Below are 9,270 nucleotides of genomic sequence, written 5' to 3'. Positions count from 1 at the left end.
GAGAGAGAGGAGAGAGAGAGAGAGAGAGAGAGAGAGAGAGAGAGAGAGAGAGAGAGAGACGAGAGAGAGAGAGAGAAAGGCGCCCACCCCTACCTTCCAGCGCAGGAATAAATATCTCCCACGGTCGAGAGGTGGCGGGCTAGCGATGGAGTTAAACTTGCGAGGTAACATCGAATCCGGCGAAGAATACAGACTGAGCGAGGCACGGGGGGCGGGGGGGCACTTTCAAAACCTCCTTGTGCTAATTTTAAGTTTATTTAAAATGACCTGCGCAATTATTAGAAAGCGGGAAATAAAGCGATTAAGTAGATCGATGGGAGCGAAATTACAGCGTGCAAAAAGTTATAGGGCAAAAAAAAAAGAGCGCCGTCGAAGGGACGCACCATTGGCGGATGTTCAGGTGCCGAACCGAGCGGACAGTCCTGGCGCCCGCACACGTGGATGTCTCAGTTGCCGAGCACCGTAAAAGAACCGCTGTATGAAAGTTTCCAAAAAAAGAGAGAGAGAGCAAAATAAAAAGTGTCGAAATATCCGATTATTTAAGAAGCAAATCTGTAAATTGTGTGCAACTGGCTAACCTGTATTGAAACACCAAACTACAACTGCGGATGCCGTGGATCAAAGAATGCGTACACGGAGCTGGAAGAACTCAGCAGGTCAGGCAGCATCCGTGAGAAACGTTGGCTACTCTTTTCTCACCGATGCTGCCCGACCTGCTGAGTTCTTCCAGCGTTGTGTACGTAACCTGTATCGAAGGCGCTAGTGAAATGTACACTAGCGCAGTGTTTTTGTTTGCACTCACCAACAATGCCTTTTTCTCTTCAGCGTTTTAATCCTTCTCTCTTCCAGCCCAGAAGTTTGCTAAACGGCTTCGGAGTTTCGTGAGGTTTGCTTTCCGGCCGGTAGGCGCTAGTTTTCCGCTTCTAAAGGGTCGCTGCTGCGGGCGATGGATAGCGGTTGGTGGCCCTACCCCTTGGGGTGGGGAGAGAGGGGCAGAATTGCCAGCTTCAGCCACGCTCCCGCCTTGCGGACTCCTGAGCCGAGATTGTCCTTAAATCAAGATCAGAGCGCGCAGCAAGGCGAGAAGGATATGGTGTTCTCTTCATATCAGACACCAGGCAGAGGAGACAAGGGGACGGGCTGTGTATGGGATTCGGCTGACCAGCGGAACTTGCCTCCCGCTGTAGAGTAGCGTCGAGCGGGTGAGTCGCGGATCGTCCTCGGCTCCCCTGTCTGCGGAGAAGCGGGCACGGCCGAACCCGGGCATTCCGTGCGGGGAGTCCGCTGGCAGGACCCCGCTGTTCTATGGGCGGGGTGCGAGGGAGGCAGCGCCGTCAAACACGCGCGGAGGGCGGCCGGCACCACCTTCCCCGGCGCCGGTAGAGACGCACCGAATCGCCGCAGAAACTCTTCCAGCTGGCCCTTTGCATCTTATCGGAGTAAATGTAAATGTCCAGCGCGATACAACACACCCCCGACCGGCTACACAGCAGCGGGAAAAAAAAACCTGAAAACTATTTCTGGGATCTTGCTGTGCCCACACTTTCTCGCCGCCGGTGCTTTGACGGACGTGAAGCCCTTTGGGAGGGCGAGGTCATGAACTGGGCTGTTCATTTTTTTTAAAAAAAATCGTTTTACATGTCGATCTGGTCTTCTCTTGCAAGATAAACGAATTAGCCCGTGGTAGCTATTAATTACTTCCTGCAGACTAGTCGATAGGCGAATGGTGATCACACCCGTCGCTCCTTTGCGCTGTTTGCTCCGTCGCGTTTGCCACCGGAGGGGCTGGTCTGAATGGGGTGTGTCTCCTAATTAGAGTTACACCTTTGCAGGAGAGATATCGCAGTTACAACAATGATTGCAACTCGCTGTTATTTTGATAGAATCGATTACATTTTCTTTCTAATGCCCTTCCCTTGGACAAAAACATCAGTGACGTGGAGAGGGGAAACTTGCAGCCGGTCTCCCATAAAAAAAAAACCCTGCCCCAGACTTGCGCCCTGGAAACTTTCCAAAGGCGCAAATCCATGGTCTCTCGAGACCAACGGAGGCCAACCTACCTGCCTATATATTTTCTTTATTTGTTTTGTTTGCGGGTATTGTCTCCAATTCGTGAGCAACAGTTGCAAGGAGGGTCCCTTCAACTTCAAGGACGACATTCAGTCTCGGGCCAACGCCAGCTAACTGACCGGGTCACCTGCCCTTTCCTGTTGGCGGACTGGCTGCCACGGCTCCCCACTGGCTAGTTTATGAAACACTTATTGATTTTTGTTTTCGGATAGAAGTGAGGTGAAAATAAATTGAATTATATTTTGCTCGGCTATTGAACTCGGCTGCAATTTCTTAAATCAATAATAATCAGCAAATAAGGGCTTGCAATTGCTTTTGTATTAACGGTCTGGGTGATCTCAGGACGTCCCGGGATATTCTCCAGGCAGTGAGGTGGCTGCGAAAGGCTGTCGCTGAAATTCAGGAAACGTGCACAGGGAGATCCCACAGTAATGACTGTTGGCTGAGAGGTAATTGTTCGCCAGAGCAGTGAAGTAAAGAAGCCCTGCCAGCCATTTCCACTCTCGCCGTCCCACCAGCAGGAAAGGGGCAGGCTGATTTCTGCCACACAAGAGGTATTGCAGGTGCTGGAAATCCAGAGCAAGACACACAATGCTTCAAGTCGAGACCCTTCAGCAAGTCTTCAGGTTGTTTCCTGCACTCTGGGTGATCTTTCATTGATCCTGTTATAGTTACTATTCTAAAGGTTTTCCAAGTATGCCTGCAGGAAAATTAATCTCAGGGTTTTATATGGTGACATATATGTACTTTGATAATAAAATTTACATTGAACTTTGATCTCCTTTGTCCTTCAGTACAATGAATGATATATTTTACTTTCTGTCCTAGATTAACACTGCAAGGAGATGGCTTGTCATAGAAAAGTGTTTGATTACCTGGGGCTGTCTTCACTAGAGTTCAGAAAAATGAGGACTGACCTAATTGGAACCCATCAAATGGTGAAAGGCCTTGATAGAGTGGGTGTGGAGAGAATTTCTCCTGAGCAGAGAGGGTCTAAGACCAGGGAATCACAGCCTCAGAGTAAAGCGGTGTCCTTTTAGAATGGAGATGAGTTGGAAATCGGATTCATACTTAAGTATAGATCGTTGGAAGAATGAAATTTTCAGCTGCATTCCACTTGAAAAAATTACTTATAATTTAAGAAATAAATATGATATATTTCTGAAAATTTGGTGCCCTTATTTACAAAAGATAGGATTAAATATATAGGTGCTCCAAAGATAAAATTATTGGTCATCTGGGGAAAGAAACATATATATACATTAAAGCTAATTTGAACTCCATGGGGCATGTGGGGATCTTTGCCACAGGCAGCCATGGAGGCCAAGCCTTTATATTTAAGGCAGAGATTGATAGATTCTCGATTGGTCAGGGCGTGTAGGGATACAGGGAGAAGGCAGGAGATTGGGGCTGAGAGGAAAATTGGATCAGCCGTGATGAAATGGCGGAGCAGACTGGATGGGTCAAATGGCCTAATTCTGCTCCTCTATCTTATGGTGTCATGGAAATAGTTCTTGGTCCAAACTGGTCGACGCTGACCAAGGTGTTGATTTAAGCCAGTCCCATTTGCTGGTGTTGACCCATATCCTCCTAATCCTTTCCTATCTGTGTACCCATCTAAATATCTTTCAAAAGGTATTACACCTGCCTGAACCACTTCCTCTTAGCATCCTGATTGTTCCAAAATCTGTGGCACGAAGGACTTCACCGAGGGGTTGGTTATAACAGTGGTGAGAGGGAGGCAAGGACCAGTAACTGTTAAGGGCATTAAGAATGAGTGAAGCTGTGGAATGAATCCCTTGAAAATAAGCAAGTGTAATTTCCTGTGCATTGGGGAATATTCTTCCCCACTGTATCAGGGTTTTAGAACATAGAATATAGAAATCTACAGCACATTATAGACCATCCAGCCCACAGTATTGTACTGACCATGTAACCTACTCTAGAAACTGTCTGGAATTTCCCTACCGTATAGCCCCCTATTTATCTAAGCTCCATGTATGTGTCTAAGAGTCTCTTAAAAGACCCTTTTGTATCTGCTTCCACCACTGTTGCTGGCAGTGAATTCCACACACCCACCACTTACCTCTGACATCCCCCTTGCACCTACTTCCAAGCACCTTAAAACTTTGACCCCTCACTTTAGCCATTTCAGCCCTGGGAACAAGCCTCTGGCTATCCACACAATCAATGCCTCTCATCATTTTGTATACCTCTATCAGGTCACCTCTCATCCTCCATCGCTCCAAGGAGAAAAGGCCAAGTTCACTCAACCTATTCTCATAAGGCATGCTCCCCAATCCAGGCAACATCCTTGTAAATCTCCTCTGCACTCTCTCTATAGTATCCACATCCCTCCTGTAGTGTGGTCACCAGAATTGAACACAGTACTCCAAGTGGGGTCTAACAAAGATCTTATACAATTGTAACATTACCTCATGGCTCTCGAACTCAACCCCACGGTTGACGAAGGTCATCACACCATAAGCTTTCTTAACGACACTGTCAACTTATGCAGCACCTTTGAGTATCCTATGGACATGGACCCCAAGATCCAATGTGACAAATTCCAATTCTATTTTGGGACATATGTCCCTCAACTTGCTCTAATGTCATTATGGTTTACTTTTGTGTTTTTTTAAAATTTAAAGATACTGTACAGTAACAGGCCTTTCCAGCCCAACGGGCACCCGTCACCCAATCACACCCATGTAACCAATTATCCTGCTGTAAAGTGTTGTACTAACCATTACACTACCGTGGCACACACAAAATTACTTCCATGTGACCAGTTAGCATTCCGTCCGGTATGTCTTTGGGCTGTGGGAGGAAACCGGAGCACCCGGAGGAAACCCACATGGTCATGGGGAGAACGTACAAACTCCTTACAGATGGCGGCAAGAATTGAACCTGGGTCACTGTCGCTGTAGTAGTGTTACTATGCCACACAATTTATTTTGTCTTGTAAGTTATGAATAATTCATGTTAATTCAGGTTTATGTGATTTATCCTTGTAATATACTGTACTGCAGGCGCAAAAAGGTAATTTTTGTGGTGCTTATACTCGTCACTTGAATGCCCTCGATTAAACTTGAACTTGAAATAATGAATTGCCAATTTTTTTACTTCTTCCTTGAGGATGCTTTCAATCTCCATTTCCCCCTTTTCCACCCAGGAGATTCCATCTTCTGAGGCACCAGCTGACTGCCCAAGGTCCAGCTGAGAATGGTCACCCCCAGACCACTATCCACTGATAATACATCTGAAATGGAGTAATTATGCATTATGGAAGCATCAATTAGAAGTTAATTTCAAACTCTCATAAAGAATAAAGTGAGCTAAGGTGCTTACATTATGCTACCCACCGAGTTTATTGTTAATAAAAAGAAAACAGTGGATTCCGGTTAATTGGGGCACAGCGGGATCAGTACATTTTGGCCCAATTCAGCGGCTGCCACATTTAGCCGAAGTTTCATGGAAGTAGTTAAAAAAATTTTAAAAAGACAAACTATCATTTAAATGCATAACAAATTATTTATTTAAATAAAATATAGAACAAATTAGAACACAATCAATACTACTACATTATTATAAAACTGTGTCCAGTATTAGTTCCTAATAGTTATTGAAGGAGATATTAATCCAATGTTCTCTGCTGTACTATTTTTATTGACTGGAAATATATAAAATTAGTGCAGATACCTAGCGGAGATAATGGACTGCCTTCATACATGCTTTTGATAATTGCATCCTCTAAAGCTTCATTTTCATTGTAACATTTAAGTTGGCTGTCAATACCTTCAAGTTCTTCATATTTCCTAACTTGTTGAAGCAGTGAAATTGTTTCCTTTTCACTCTCAGCTGTGTCTGGCATCTCTAAGCCTGAATGCTTGAAACTGAAGTGAGTAAAGCAGTTCTGAATTGCCTTACTTCTTATTATTTCTCACGAACTGTCAGTGACAAAAATCAAAGCTTTTTGAACACAAGCACACGTAACTGATACTATTAAATACTCTTTGCTCTAAGCAGAGTGTAGTGTCTAATAGCCACACAAGTGCATGGGTTTGACGCCAGTTAGAAGCTCTGCGGCAGCAGTCTCCTGCCCCAACTAAGTGGCGTAGTGTCCCAAATAAACAAAGGGAATCCTGGCTATTTTCACAATTACTTTTTGTTCTTTAAGAGTTGACCCAAATAAGAGGCTGTCCTGATTAAATGATGGAATCCACTGTATTTAAGTAGATATAAAACGAGCTGCTGGAGGAACTCAACGGGCCAGGCAGCATCTGTGGAGGGAAAAGGACCATCAACATGTCAGTGATGATACATTAACGGTCTCGCCCCAAAACATCAACCAACCATCTCTCTCCACAGATGCTGCCTGGCCTGCTGAGTTCCTCTAGCAGTTTATCTCATACTCCAGATTCCAGCATCTGCAGTCTCTTGTGTTTCTGTGCAAGGAGATTGCTAGGGAACAGTTCAGCATTATCAGAGATTAGGAGACATTTGCAATCTCTTGTGTAAAGCTATAAACAGTGATAAGATTAGATGAAACAAATATGTTATTTGGTATCTGTTGTTCCTAGTTACAGACTGTAAATGTCACTGAACAATATTTGATTTCCATTTAATATATTAGGACACTATTTTTTGTCTATCTGAATGATGAAAGTCTTAATTGCTTTTTGTTTTGTGTAGCTGTTTTGTGTGATCTGTCTCTGGGATTTCTTTGCTTTGAACTAAAAAAGAGAAAAGGCGGATATGATTTTCAGAATAAAATTGAAGATAAATGCTCTCTTTGTTATTTATGTGAAATTGGATCAGCTGCTTTGGGGGAGGAGTGTATGCCTGATGAGATTCTTCAGTTTTGTGGAAATGCCTGCATGTTTACATTTTCCCAGTGAGTGTGGTGATGCTTTGTGGACTTGGGCGGTAGACCTGCCTTATCGACATAAAGTCTTAGCCAGAAGCAAAAAAATACCAAACTGCAGTTGCAAGAAATTTAAAATGAAAATTGGAAATGCTTAGTCGGCCAGGCAACATCTGTGGGGAGCAAAACAAAGTTAATGTAAGACCTACCTACTCATCAATGGTCTTCTATTTCTCCACAGATGACTCCTGGCCTGGTGAGTATTTCTATTGTTTCTGTTAAAAACTTATCAATTCCCAGCCAGGTACAATTTTAACATCATCCTGTACAGTGTACTTATACTGGCAATCACCCCCAGCAGCACTGAAAATGAGCTATTTTTAAAGTGTTACATTCCAAATTAAAACTTATTGAGGATCTTTCCTTCTGTTCCATTTTTCATTCTTTCCCTTCATCCATTCTTTCCTTGTCTCTCTGTAAGTTTCTTCCTGTACTTGACTTTGATCCCTCCCACACTGTTTACATTAATTATCATCATCATTATGTACCACGTCATACGACACAGGCAATCATTGTCTTTGACCATGATTGTACTTGACAATTATTTCTGCAGAAGTTGTTTGCCATTGCCATCTTCCGGGCAGTGGCTTTACAAGATAGATAACCCCGGCCATTATCATTATCAATACTCTTCAGTGATCATCTGCTTGCCGTCAGTGGTTGCATAACCAGGACTTGCGATACTTACTGGCTGCTCATTAGACCGTCCACCACCTGCTCCTATGGCTTTACATGATGCCGATTGGGGGGCTAAGCAGGTGCTACACCTTGCCCAAGGGTGACCTGCAGGCTAGTAGAGGGACGAAATGCCTTTCACTTCCTTTGGTAGAGACGTATCTCCACCCTCCCACCCTTTACATTAATTCTCTAATCAATTTTACAATCTTTTATCAGTTGATTTAATGGGACATCCAATTATTTGTTTTTATTCACAGGGATCCCAGACACACAGTAGTCCTTTCTGCAAAAGATCATTCAAAGAAAGATGCACGTGGGCAATCAGTCAGCATCAGAGATCCCCACCACCCAGACCATGCTCTTTTCTCACTGCTGCCATCAGTTAGAAGATACAAGAGCCCCAGGACTTGCACTGTTAGGGCATATTCTGGAGTTGATTATACCGCAAAATATTAAGTTCAGCAACCAATCTTTAGACCTGAACATGGAATTGTGGACACCAATTAATTGATAAACCAGACACTGCTGGTTAACATTCATTTTCAATGTCTGGAGTGTGGGTGCAAAGAAGGAGGTGGGAAAATTACATGTAATTCAAAGGAAGCATGGTAGATTCTGTACATTGTAACTGTAGAAGTGTCCTTTGATCTTTAGCATACAAAATATCATGTATTATTGGGTCAAACAGGCCTTTACCTCCTGGACTGTCTCATTTTGATGAATAAAGTACTTCTGTATCTATTAACTTCTGAGTCTCTGCAGCAACTTTGTTCATGTTACAACACCACCAGCAGGTTCAAGCACAGTTACTACCCCTCAACCACCAGGCCCTTGAATTGAAGGACATAACCACACTAAATTGCCCACTAATGATTTCACTTTAATGACTTTTTATCTCATGTTATTAATTAATATTTGCATTTTAACAGTTTGTTGTCTTTAGGATTGATATTTCATTGATCCTGTTATAGTTACTTTTCCGTAGATTTGCTGAGTATGCCCGCAGGAAAATGAATCTCAGGGTTGTATATGGTGACATATATGTATTTTGATAATAAACTTTGAACTTCAAACCTATTTAAGTATCCTATAAAGCAGCAAATGGAAGTATCTTGCCTGGCTGCATCATGGTTTGGAACAGTAATTCGAATGCGCCGGAATGTAATAAGCTGCAGAGTAACAGACTTGCTTAAGTACATCAGAGGTACATCCCTCCCCATAACTGAGGGGCCGCCTCAATAAGGCAACATCCATCATCAAAGATCGCCAGCATTCGGGCCATGCCATCTTCTTGCGGCTACCACTGGGCAAAAGGTACAGGAACCTGAAGTCCCACACCATCAGCATGAAGAAAAGCTACTTACTTTCAACCACTCAATTCTTGAACCAACCGGCATAACCATAATCAGCATCTCAATATGGCAATACAGTGACCACTTGGATCACTTGTGCTCTACAATGCATTCTGTGTGTCTGTTCGAAACGTGTTCTTTCTTGCAAAAATTGTATTTAATATACAGTATGTTCTTGTCACTGCTATCTATTTCATGGTCTGTGCCTGTGATGCTGCTGCAGGTACGTTTTTCATTGTCCTT

The 9,270-nt window shown here is 43.5% G+C and overlaps 1 protein-coding gene across 1 annotated transcript in view; it reads right to left on the bottom strand.

The window, feature by feature from the left end:
- Nucleotides 1-892, bottom strand: part of htr1d (5-hydroxytryptamine (serotonin) receptor 1D, G protein-coupled) — an 8,568-nt gene extending 7,676 nt beyond the window's left edge. The window contains exon 1 of the mRNA XM_059949753.1: nucleotides 803-892. The gene's annotated coding sequence lies outside the window, so the exon portion shown is untranslated. The remainder of the gene's footprint in view (nucleotides 1-802) is intronic.
- Nucleotides 893-9,270: the final 8,378 nt, after the last annotated feature.

This window comes from Hypanus sabinus, chromosome 24, assembly GCF_030144855.1.
Source record: "Hypanus sabinus isolate sHypSab1 chromosome 24, sHypSab1.hap1, whole genome shotgun sequence".
NCBI classification, from domain to species: Eukaryota; Metazoa; Chordata; class Chondrichthyes; order Myliobatiformes; family Dasyatidae; genus Hypanus; species Hypanus sabinus.
Note: the sequence above shows the minus strand (reverse complement) of the source record. Positions and strands in the feature narration are given on the sequence as shown.